This window comes from Siphateles boraxobius, unplaced genomic scaffold (genome assembly GCF_051911475.1).
Source record: "Siphateles boraxobius isolate OS27281-9 unplaced genomic scaffold, OSU_SipBor_1 25, whole genome shotgun sequence".
Classification (NCBI taxonomy): domain Eukaryota; kingdom Metazoa; phylum Chordata; class Actinopteri; order Cypriniformes; family Leuciscidae; genus Siphateles; species Siphateles boraxobius.
This window is the reverse complement of record NW_027508866.1, coordinates 8,615,101-8,628,342: the sequence shown is the minus strand read 5'-3', so window position 1 is coordinate 8,628,342 and position 13,242 is coordinate 8,615,101. Positions and strand designations below refer to the sequence as shown.

The 13,242-nt window shown below is 38.2% G+C and overlaps 1 protein-coding gene across 4 annotated transcripts in view; it reads right to left on the bottom strand.

Moving 5' to 3' along the window:
- Nucleotides 1-13,242, bottom strand: part of robo3 (roundabout, axon guidance receptor, homolog 3 (Drosophila)) — a 176,031-nt gene that overhangs the window by 96,486 nt on the left and 66,303 nt on the right. The window lies entirely within an intron of this gene.

Sequence of the window (13,242 nt, the reverse complement as noted above, 5' to 3'; positions counted from 1 at the left end):
TAACATATTGTGTTTTATGATTTTTTTTTTCATCAGTATAGTTAAATGTAATAATCAATCAAAAATTATTCATAAACTAAAAATAATGATTCATTTTTATGACAGACTCTTATAGTTTATGATTGCAAGTCTGGCTCTGGGACAAGGGTAACAATAAAATGTATATAAAAGTGTAGTAGAAGGCATAGTAAAAGTTTCAGCCTTTCAATAACTAAAAGAAAAGAGTTTTAATTAAATAATGATGATAATAATAATAATAATAACAACAATAATAATACTGTGACATAAAAGTGCCTGAAGCTGAAGACACACCAAGTTGTGAATATCAGATGTGACAATAGACCTTGAGACTGTAAGTCTATTCCACACAGCCTTGTTTTCATTCACATCAAATTAAATATAGTACCTACTATGAAAAACGTCCATTGAAGATGGCTCTAGATGTCACAACACATTAAATAGCCAACAAAATATATTAAAGTATATAAAATAATACATAAAGGAGTTGATAAACAAGACTATATCTTGTAAAATTATGAATATGAGAACTGCCCATGATATTTTCAGTCACAATGGTTTCAAAACATTAATATTAGGGTATGTACAGTGTGAAAGTCTGATGTATGTAGGATGTAAGACCTGTCAAACACATTAATGTAAGCACAAGTATGTATGAGTGTGTTTGCGTTTCACCCCGACACACACACCAATTCATCAGCACTGTCTCTCCTGATCACTGATTGCTCCTGATGCTAATTTGATGTGCTGCGGCTCATCAAACCACGCTGCCCCACTTTCAACCATCCTGCAATGCTAAACAAACCTAATGCAAGCCGCAAAAAGCAAAAGTAAACATCAGAGTGCGGCTTCCTCCCCCGAGCAGCCCTCTCCAGGCACACTGCCTGCCATCACAGCTAACCATCTGAAACAGGCCTGAAACCTGCTAACTACAGCTGAGATGAGAAAGAAAAGATGAAGACTAAAGTTATCTGTCAAAGTTAGCAATATCCTAAAACACTGCCTTGTAAAAAAAAACATAAAAAATATATTAAAATGCAACAGACAGTTTGCTTACTGCTGCTGAACTACCACAAGGCTAACTGCTAAGCTAACGAGGGAAGTGTTGCTAACAGCTAGAAGTAAATAAAGAAAAGGCTGTGTGGAATGAAATTGAATTTTTCTGTTCTGTCAGCATAAAGTTGCGCAGTTTAGATCAAGCAAGGCTTTATGAAATGTCTTGACAAGTGTTTTTGAAATTTCCTTCTAAAACAGAAAGTTTAGCTAAGACATTTTGAAGGGCTTGTCCCCCTTTTTAATAGCAAATAGGCTTTAGGTTTCTATTAGGGAGCATGATTAGCGTGCTATTAATAGTAGGTTGCAGGTGGTAATAGTGGGATGGGGCATTCACATTATTAAAAGCATTTGATTGGACAAAATGAACCCCTAAGTACAAGATGAATTGTCTATAGGCCTACTTTTGGTCCATTTCCCACAAGATGAAGACTGAAAATTTCAAATGCATAGAGGGGAGGCTAGCTGTAATCAGTGCTGCTATTGTTAACTAAAAATAAAACTATTAAAAAATGTTTTTGGTAATTAAAACAAGGCTGATATACATTCAGTAAGATCTAAATATTATTCAAAAAACTAATATTTTAATATAGATGACATAGACGTATATGGTGAAAAACTTGAACCCTTAAAAAACTGAAACTTGAAAATTAGAAGTACTGCCTTTGTCTAACTGAAATAAGTTTAAAGGCAGGGTAGGTCATTTGCTTAGAAAAAGAAAAAAGTGTTATGCTTGCTGGAAGTTAAAATGTTCGTCCAATCATAGATCTCGTTCCGAGGGCTAAGACAGGATGTCCTATACCAGCCTGTCAGCGTATGTATTTCCGCACCCTGCTCACGCACCACAACTGAAACAGAACCAAAACAAACTGAACCAAAACAACCAGCTTATGTTGCATTCATGCCATAACTACAGTAATCTGTAAGAGATTAAAAAACAAGTGACGTTATACTCGGAGCAGTTATTGACTCGATTTATGTTTTTAAATGGCAACACAATCAACGCCGAAATGAATCTGAAGCAGTCAGGTGATACAGGTCAATGCTTTTAAGTTATGTTCATTATTATTGTAATGTTATGTGCTTTGAGACATGAGGTAGTTTAACGCTTTTGTTTCCTCCCTGCTGTAAGCGTTCATGTGTTTTGGAGGAAGCGTGGTTTTGAAGATGCTTTGAAGGAAGGATGGCGATCTTATGCTTTCAAAGCTAGCTTGCTATTGCTAGCCTCTACGAAAACTACCGACCCTTAAAGGTTTAAGCTGAGATACTAAAACTAAAATATGGATATATTTTATCCCAAAATACTATTACACTATATAAATAAAACTGAAATAACACTGGTTGTCACACAAGGAAGTCATCATATGGGCTATATTACTATAATGTCAAGAATTTTGAAAAAATGTGTTTTCCAGGGCTCTCAAGTCTCACGCATTGGGCGTGAGACACACGCATTTCAACCCGTTCACACGCTCACACTCCCCACCTTGTATTTCTCACGCTGAGGAGTAAGGGAACTTGTCCCGCTATACAATTAATGGACGAGGCGCAGGCAAACGGAGGAGTTCTCTGCCGAGTTCATAGCATCTGTCTCGAGTTATACAGAGTTAAATGCTAGCTACCAGCCAATCAGAAATTAGAATTAGATGTTTCCGGGTAAATTATGTGTTCCCGCTGCAAGCACGTTCGTTACTAGAGAACACGCGCACACACGGAGTGGAAATTGAAAGAGCACGATCTGATGAATGCGGTTTGCGGACATCTTCATTTATTTTTTTATTTTTTTTAGCATTTTGATTTTACGATTCCTGGACGATATATCTTGCCTGTGATCAAAGACAGTGAGAGCTGATGTTGAGGAGTAGGCCTATAGCCAAATTTGTGCTAAATTATTTTTGAATGCATTCAAAAACTCTCCAACTCCTTTTAAAGGGGTCATCGGATGCAAAATACATACTTTTATATGGTATTTGCAAATAAATGTGTCTTTGCAGTGTGTGGACACAATCACCATGCAATGAAAAATATCCATTCACTTTTTTTAATCCTCAAAAAGCCAAAAAGTTGTTGCTCCTTATCATTTAAAGAGACATGCACCGAAACGGGTAACTGTGAACAGAGCTGTTTTTGAAGAGGTAAAAAGGGTGTTGTTTTACACAACCATTGAGAAATTTTAACCAAAGTATGTTACAAACTTTACATGAAGACCCAAAAGAATCATACCAACTTGTGGAAAATGGGCATCCGATGACCCCTGTAAAGGTGACCGGTTATACATGCTCAGGGCAAGTTGTTATGACACAATGTTATATACATTGAGCACTGATGTTCAGTTGGCTTGTTTGGGGTCAAATTTATTTTTATTTTTCAATAAATTTGTATTTTTTAAATATAACTATTTATTTTATTTGGATGAATTTGTCTTTTTATCAGATTTAACAATTGTTATAATTTCCATTTGTGCTGGTCAATTATGAACAATAGGCAAAATTGAACTGCTAGCAAAAATTGAGGCGAATTTGGTTGGGTCGAGGGACCGCTGCTGCAAATATTTGGGTGGCTCCTCCCCTAAATCTCACTCTAAACTTTTGATAAAACTTGAGAGCCCTGGTTTTCTCTAGCAGTGGTTTTGTATGACCATTTTAAACTGAATTAAATAAAATAAACACAATGAAAACCACACTAGCTGGCTAGAGTCACTCTATACTGTAATTAAGGGCGATTTTAACTGAAATGTTTCACTGTCACATGTTAAAAAATGATAAAAAGTATATAAAAAAGGTCTGATATTCTATATTTATTATATTTTTCTGTCATTAATAGTTTTGCATGTCTTAATTATTTTAACATTTAAATGTAACTGAAAAGCCTACAATAGACTCTTTCATTGCAAGTTTTACTTTGACAACTTATATAATGTGAAAACATGCCAAAATAGCTAAAGGTCAGCGTGTGTGCGATGAAGTGTGTTTTAGTTGTCAATAATATACTTGTATAAAATAAAATAAAATAATATACAAAAAATACTTTTTACTAAAATCTTTTACTTGGAGTAAAACAGTGTTACATATAGCCCCAGTCTACTTGTATGAGAGTACACTAGAATGACTTCAAACATAGACTATAATCCACAAAAGAACTCTATAAAACTAGAAGAACACAACTCAGACTATAATTGAATGCAGTTTTGCACAGCGCTGTAGATGGACAGTGTATTGCAGTCGAATGTTTACCTTGTAGCAGCAATGTGTAAACAGAATGAGAACAAACAGCTGATGTACTTTGGAGAGATAGAGGGGCTCATGGCTTACATCACTTGCTCATATGGATTTTGTGTCTGAAATTGCGGGTGACCTTATGATGTCTCCAAACGGCTGGAGTTCATCTTTCAGTACACAACTAGAGGTAAAATAGAGGAGAAAAGGAGGAGGAGGGGAGAGATGCAATTCTGACGGGAATATGAGAGAGGGAGATAGAGGGGGAAGGGAGAAAGGAAGACAATGCGAGGAAGAGAGTAATGATGGACGAAGGGTTCAACAAATGGCAGTGAACCTGTGGCTTCGCAGCGCCCCAGGAACCCAAGTACAACACAAGCACGCATACATGTGGCAACACTCATGAAACATTAATAATCTCTATTGATCACATCTGTCCTTTACAGGGTGAATGTGACACACATGCTCTTGCATACACAAACATTTACAGATGCACCACATGGGACTCCATCCAAAGCTATCGAGTTAAATAAAAGGAGGAAGCGCCTTCATGTTGATTTCTTCTAAAATATCCGCAGCCTTCTCTTTCTTCAATATTGCATCTTGAAGCCTCAGAACTGAGGTGTCAAAGAGTCACACATTTCATTTATCGTGGGACAAGGGGAAAACTCTTCAACATCTATTGCTTTCACTATCTCCCCATTTCCCACAATAAAATGCGGCGCAGGCGACCGCACAAGGTCATGGGCATTGAGAGAATTAATATTTCAGTCTTTATGGGTATCCTCCTCTCGCCGCTCCTGGGGAAAGAATCTATTTCCAGGGAGAGAAGAATAAGAGATTGGAGAGAGCGGCCAGCACAAAATGTGCATGAAGAAAGACCTCTATCACCAACTTATTTGAAATTGTAGGAGTTGAATTGTAGGGAAAATGAACTTGTATGAAAACATTTGGTTGTGGAAGAACAATCAAAGTTTGTGAGATCTTGTTCATATTTAAAAGTTGCATGTAGGAGGGAATGTAGAGGTTTTCTCAGGCAATACAGCTTATATAAAAATTAATTTTAAAAAATCCCATTTAGGATCTAATATACATCTGCCGTCAGGCCCAAAAAATAAAAGTTGCTGTTTGGATTTATATAAGCAAATGATTAAGAGTCTATGGTTGCATAACAATTGCAGTGATTATTATGTTAGCATGCTATATGTTTGGCAACAGTTCTTCAAACCATAATTGATGGAGTGTGTAGCTTTTCATTTCTTAAACAACCATGTAGGAAGACAGATGATGGCCATATTCCAGCCAGGATGACAATGTCAAGATTTCTCAGGCTCAAATTGTGAAAGAATGGTTGAGGAGCATGAAGAATCATTTTCACATTAATTGGCACCTCAGAGTTCAGACCTTTAAATTCATTGAAAGTCTTTGGGATGTGCTGGAGGAGACTTTACAGAGTGCCGGACTCTTGCATTGTCAATACAAGATCTTGATAAAAAATGTATGCACCTCTTGATGTAAATAAATATAGGTTTATATAACTATCACTTCTTGCCTTATATTTGCAGTAATTTGTGTTGAGATCTTTCCACTCATGTCTTGTCATACTTGTCTCCCGAACTGAATTAACTTTAGCTTTTGCATATCAATTTGCGCATCTGAATATAACTGCTGGTAGAGTCAGATTTGACACACTGGCAAATAATAAGCTCACACGAGTGAAATGAACTACCATAAGCGCCGAAGGCGCAATAAACCCGCTCACTGCAAACATGCTACCGTTATGTCAAAAGCGACCTTTAGCATGACAGCCCTCAACAGTCTGCATTTCCATACCCAGATGTAACAAGTTGATTAGATTGGGTTAATTGGACTCATCTGCCTTGGATCCATAGACATCATGTTCCTCGCAAATTGCAGCACTCACGTCAAACTAATCTAGCTAAATTCACTCCGAGGCAACGCGAGGATGAAAGGAACGACTGTCGAGCATCTCATTAGCTATCAGAAATGTATCTAAGCAATCTCTGAATGTTAACTCATCCATACATCCAATTCAAACACATTTATTTCATTTAAAAGTTTGCAGTTTTCAGACCTGCACAAGAAAGGAAATGCATCCGTAATTTGTTTAGGAGCATGGAAAGGAAGAACACAGTCTGAAATGTTATATTTAGGCCAAATGCGATGAGTCTGGCCCAGCAGGAGTTGTACCGCAGGCACCGAGAGCTACAACACGCATCGTCCAGCTAATGGACACACACCATTACAACGGTTTCCACTCTGAGAACTCAGCAGGTTCTATTTCATCTACATGCACTCACAGAGTTCCAGATGTTGACCCTCACATACACACACAAACATGCCCTGTGTGTCATCACTAAGGTAATGTCTACAAGTGCTCTGTGTTTGCTGAGTGGTCAGAGGCGGAAAGCCACAGCGTGAGTGGTGTATACACACACACACACTCTGCTCTACTTGCTGCTGATAAAGATGACCGGGCAACAAGGAAAATTTTTTCATTTTTTCGACTTGACTGGATTCACCTCTGACTGGCCCATAGAAGGGGAGCCAAATGAGATGAGGAAAGAAAAGAGCAGAGGTCCAAGTCTCACTGCTGGGGAAAGGTTTGAGAGCCTCAAGGGCTTCATAGCCGGAGAGATCGACATGTCAGGAGCTCTCAAACACACACACACACACACACACACACACACACACTACAACATGCCTGTTCCCCCTGCAGGTACATCTGTAATGTTTTCACCTTACTGTGCTTTGTGTAGGCATTGTCTTTTGCAGCTGCTACAGGGATAGACCCTCAAAAAGAGCCAGAGATTTTCCAGTTATATTATCTAGCTCAGAAGCTTTCAAACTAGGGTCTAGAGAGTTCTAGGAGAAAACTTTGAGATAAAAAAAGAGTGTTTTTAGATATCAGAGTCAACTGTAAAACTTTGAAGTTATTGTAAAAAAAAGAAACATTGAAATAAATTTATTTTTACCTGAAAATTATTTTATTTTGCTTTATTCATCTAACTTTTATATAATAGTGTATAGAAAAAAAGATTCAGAACAGTAAGAGACAATTATTTAATTTGCACAAAGTTTTTTTGTCACAAAGTCTAAATGGGTCTTTATAAACTGCATATATGGTGGTGGTGGCCATGGGTGGTGATGGCGCAGTGGATAAGACACATGCCTTTGGTGTGAGAGACCTGGGTTTGAATCCACTGTGAGACACCAATGTGTCCCTGAGCAAGACACTTAACCCCTAGTTGCTCCAGAGGCGTGCGACCTCTGACATATATAGCAATTGTAAGTCGCTTTGGATAAAAGCGTCAGCTAAATGAATAAATGTAAATGTAAATATAAATATAGGGGTGGTCACGAAAGCTTAACGTTTGCATGGGCTTTTAAGCATTGTGATTTAAAAAGAAGCGATTTTAAACCGTTGAAGTGCAATAAGCCCAGTTCACACAAGCGACAAAGCGACACGATACCATTCATTTTAAATGAGGTGCAGGCGATTTCCGGCGACACGCGCGGCAGCGACCGTTGGCGACCGGATGAGGCGTGTCTGGCGACGGACAAAGTTGAGATCTAACTTTATGCAAATGAAGAGCTACTTTCGGGAGCAACAACCAATAGGAGAGGAGCGGCAAGAAAACTGATTCGCTGTCATGGATGTCATTCATAAAGACAACCAGTAGTTGGAACACCCACTAGCGACCTCATCGCCAGCTACTGGCGACATGCAGCGACAAAGTCGCTTGTAGTGTGAACGGGGCTATAGGTGAGTGAAACAGAACTCATTTCGCTATGTGTGCGCTGTCTGAAAGACTGTTAGTGAGCGCAGTCTGAGAGACACGCACACATGAAGCCGCTGGCACGTGTATTGAGTTATTTTTGCAGCTTTATTGGCCTTGAAAGGTTAAATACACACACTTGTGTCAAAATGCCTGTCTTTGTAAGTATCCTAGTAAACATCATTTATCACAACAGTCATTTATGCCTTAAGCGAACGTAAACATTTGAGAAAGAAAATGCATGTGTAACAGTATAATGAAGCTCTTAAAGTGACAGCAGCCTAATATTCCTGCTATCTGTCATCCATGTTAATCAAACAACAAAATAGAGATATTCACTCACTGCTCTTGACTAAATCACTTTTTTAAACTTTAATTAGAACAAATGTATATTTAATTATCACTGCTTGTAATAAGTTTATTTGTTCTTATTTTATCACTGAATGAGATAGATAGATAGATAGATAGATAGATAGATAGATAGATAGATAGATAGATAGATAGATAGATAGATAGATAGATAGATAGATAGATAGATAGATAGATAGATAGATAGATAGATAGACAGACAGACAGACAGACAGACAGACAGACAGACAGACAGACAGACAGACAGACAGACACCTTATGAATTACACACCTAATGTGCATCACTTCATCTACATTTTGTTACGCCAGTGGCAAAACAACACCTTGAGTTTGTCGGGAGGTAAAAAGGAAAGAAAGAAATATAAAACTGCCCAACGCATCCATTGGATTTTCCAACACACCTAGTGAATACACGCACACAAATGACACTCGTACAGAAATACAAGCTCTCGCAAAAAGATACTGGAAGGACCAAGAGGTAATTTTAGTAAATTCAGCCAGGCTTCTCCTCCAATGCCTAATGGTGATTCTTAACTGCAACATCTGTCTATCTTTCCCCCTGAGGACCACACTTGTTGGGTACATTTGCTTTTTTTGTCTGCACTAACCCTTTTACAGTCCCATTCAGTTTTATGGTTAGACAACAAAGAGATGGTGTTCTAGGAGGGAGGATGAGGCTTGGGTGTTCTTTGTATACGTTGAGAAGCAAGCAATCATTTACATGAGCAATTTCAGCTTTAATTTAATCTTTCAGCATTGGGCTTTTCAGCCCGACAACGACAGGATTCTATTTTAAAAGAACAATAATAATAGATTTTTTGAAGTAAATAAAATGGGTGTTATTATATTGCAATATATGCCCATTTATAGCAAAAATGTATGTATGTGTATGTAAAAATATCTTAAAGATGGGCACAATAAATGTAATTGCTACCCTGCCAGTGTTGCAAATTTAACTGTTTTTGTTTTAGTCAGTTTATGCAATATTCTTTAAAATGTAGTCATTTCAGTCAATTTCGTTGATGCGATTAACTCTGCATCTTCCTGTTTTTTGTTTTTTTTAGAACTAGCAGGCTCTGACAGGAAATAGCTAACATACAGATTGCTCAGCTTCTATTATGTAGGAGGTAGTGGCAGAATCACACTGTCAATGCAGCACCGTAACAATGTTTTATGGTTCTTTGTTATCTGTAACGGCTTCCAGGAATCAAAAGCACCACACTTGCCTTCGCCTAAATCAAGGATGCAGCTCAGGGCTAAGGGTGCCTTATGGCACTGCCGAGGTTGTTGTCTTTCGTCCATCGCTAATAATAATATAGCAACCGCACAAGAGCGGAGAGGATACATCCTAATTTACGGATGCTGATTAGCTGTCAGCAGAGGAAGGGAGAGAAATGACCACCCCCCCTCTGCGCTCCAGGAACGGCAGGTACAAAGACTTTAACCCTCACACCTCTCCTCCACACCTCCGCCTCCTCTCTCTCTCTGCTTCTAGAAGTCTCTCAAGGCCCCTGTAATTTATGAGCCCAGCGTGAGGTGCCTGTATGGCTCACCTGTAGGTCAGAGCATTCAGTAGCATGCAGAGAGATAAGCAACAGATGATAAGCATGCAGAGAGCTTTCTCGCAGCTTGACCACACAGTTCCCTGCGGTCCATGCCGCATACAAACACACACACACACACACACACACACACACACTTACAGAAGCATGCTCGCTCTACTCTATAGGGGACAGAAATATCTGCATTCAAACTGCTTGAGCATGCTAACATAACCTGATACATATAGCTAGGCCCAGACAGATTCTGCACACATTTTTTCCTGCTGATTTTGAGGGAAAGTCTGAAACCGGAATTTGCCTTATTTTAATATAGATATATTTTGAATTAATATTTGTATTTCTTTAGTCGAATTCAATGATATATTCATCAAATAATCTATCTAACTGCATAATTAACAAACAAAAAAATATTTTCAAAAAACATCACTTAGTATGATTTATAAGCTGCTTTCCTCACACAAACAAAATCCCCACAAGGACAAGGATTCATATTCATATTCATATTCTACATTTTGTCCCTATAATGCAGGATATACCTGAACCACACACGCGCACACACACACACACACACACACACACACACACACACACACACACACACACACACACACACAAACGATAGTAGTGTCCAAAAAGGTATGTCCAGTGGGGATGCAAGTTCTATCAAAATATGTGACCCTGGACCACAAAAAGTCGCATGGGTCAATTTTTTTATATTGAAATGTATGGAAGCTGAATAAATAAGCTTTCTATTGCTGTATGGTTTGTTATGATTAAACTTTGATTGTTATGATTAAAGATTTTTCAACTATTTGAAAATCTGGAATCTGAGGGTGCAAAAAAATCAAAACATTGAGAAAATCGCTTTTAGAGTTGTCCATTTATATTCGCGATTGTGCTGCATTCACTCACAAAAATAAATGTTTTATATATCAACGGTAGGAAATTTACAAAATATCTTCATGGATCATGATATTTACTTAATAGCCTAATGATTTTTGACATAAAAGAGAGAATCGATTATTTTGACCCACACAATGTATTGTTGGCTATTGCCACAAATATACCCGTGCTACTTGTGAATGGTTTTGTGATCCAGGGTCACATTTGAGGGAAATAATTTATATATTTTTTTCAATTTTATGAGGGAAGAACAAACCACTTAACTTGGTTAAGGAATTTATCTGACAAAATTATTTGGAAAAAAAAAACAGCTACAGATTCTAATTTCTGCAAAAAAGAAAATGGATAGAAAACCAAAAAGCACACAAGAAAAAGCGTACATTGACTACACTGATCAGTATTACTATTACGTTGGTCCATCCATCCATATACAGTATATACATACATATGTATATATATATACACATATATTTAATTTGGATGGGTGAACGGACGGACGGACGGACGGACGGACGGACGGATGGATGGATGGATAGATAGATAGATACATAGATACATAGATAGAGACATAGATAGATAGATAGAGAGAGAGAGAGAGGGACAGAGAGAGAGAGAAATCGTCCTTCTAAAAGACAGAGGTGACCTTGCGGTACCTGATGATATTCTGTGTCTTAATTAATGCAGAAGATCTGAGCTCAGTCACACAGGCCCGCTAGGTTCCAGCATGAGGGGGAACAGTGCAAGTGTACAAGAAAGACAGAAAGACAGCTGATTGATTTGGTTTAATAGAGGAAAAGAAAGCTGATTTCACTACGAAAATGAAGAAGTGATGTGGAAATGTCCAGAATCAATCTCTATTATCAACCACTGCTTGAGCAATTAGCTCACATAAAGCAAGCTGATGAATCGGTTTGCTCTGCCGTAGAAGCGGAAGGGCTTAGTAATTGAGATGAACCGCTACGTTCAGCTTCGCTCATTAAACAACCCACAAAGGCATTATTCAGCAGTCATTCAAAGAATTTATCAAAACAATTGAGCAACAAAATGGCATGAAATAATCTTTTCTCTATGGCAACAGGAATCTCAATTGGTCTGGGTTTCACAAATCACACGTAATGTAAAATATATTGTACGAGATTTAATTTCAAATTAATTACCAAATGATGAGATATTTTAATTATAAATGATGACTTACAAAAAACATATTTCCTTCAATCCATTCCCAATGGATGAAATCAAGTTCCAACCTGCATTTTTTCCTCATTCAATATTTAACCAGAAATATGTCACAATATGGAAGTAAAATGGATTGCGGTAATTCACGATGACATTAAATGGTCATAGGTCAGAACTGGCATATCCCACAGCAATCTGATACACAACGATCTCCAGAGGAGCGCAAGAGAGAATTCTATGCATTCCGAAATCAGAATTGATCCTAGACTGAGGCTACGGCAAGCACTAGTACACACTAAACCAGTGGGAAAAGAAAGAGGGAATCGAAAGGATGCAGAGACACACAACAGGGGTCCAGAATAAGCCACAGGCATGACTGCAAAGCAATGCACGAAGTTCTAGCAATCGAGAGTTGGAGGTCTTCAACTTGCCAGTGGTCTTAGAGTGCCAGAGAGAGTTTTGTTCTTCTATTTCGTCTCCCTCTCTCTCTCTTTGTCTGCAGCATCCAAACCACAGGAACATTCCATAGCAAAGTTCACTCTGAGGAAATCGATTTCTACCTGAGGCGTTCGTTGGAAGTGACGTGGATTCGCTTGATATGGATGTCTGCTACACTTTGGAAAACGCAGGATCTCCAGTGGTGTGATGTGACTCTCCCTTTTTCTACTTTTATTTCATACTCTTTTTAAAGTGCTTGAACATCAGGTTTCTCTCTCAAACATTCTGCTTCAGTAGCACTTTACCTCTCATTTCCAAAGGCTATGATTCGGAAGATTCCGAAATGGAAGCTTAAAGTCGCATTGGAATATGCTATTGAGCAATTGCTGTGAAAAAACTCAATTCTTGTCAATGTTAAACTTAAATGATTAGAAAACTCAAATACGTGGGTATTAGGTCGAGTAAGGGGATAGGTAATTCACAAGCAGAATAGCGTAAATCCTTCTGGCTGTCCTCAGAGACTTAATGTGACTATGAATAGAATTCAATCTGAAGCAAACTGATCCAGGAACCGTGTGTGAGTTGGAAATGTATGGTGGTGTGAGCTGGGCTCTAGGGAAAAGGATAGAGGTTAGCTTCGAGATTAGCATTAAGGGCAATTCCCTTATAATGCCTCCCTAAATTAAGGAATTTTGAGCATTGCATTTC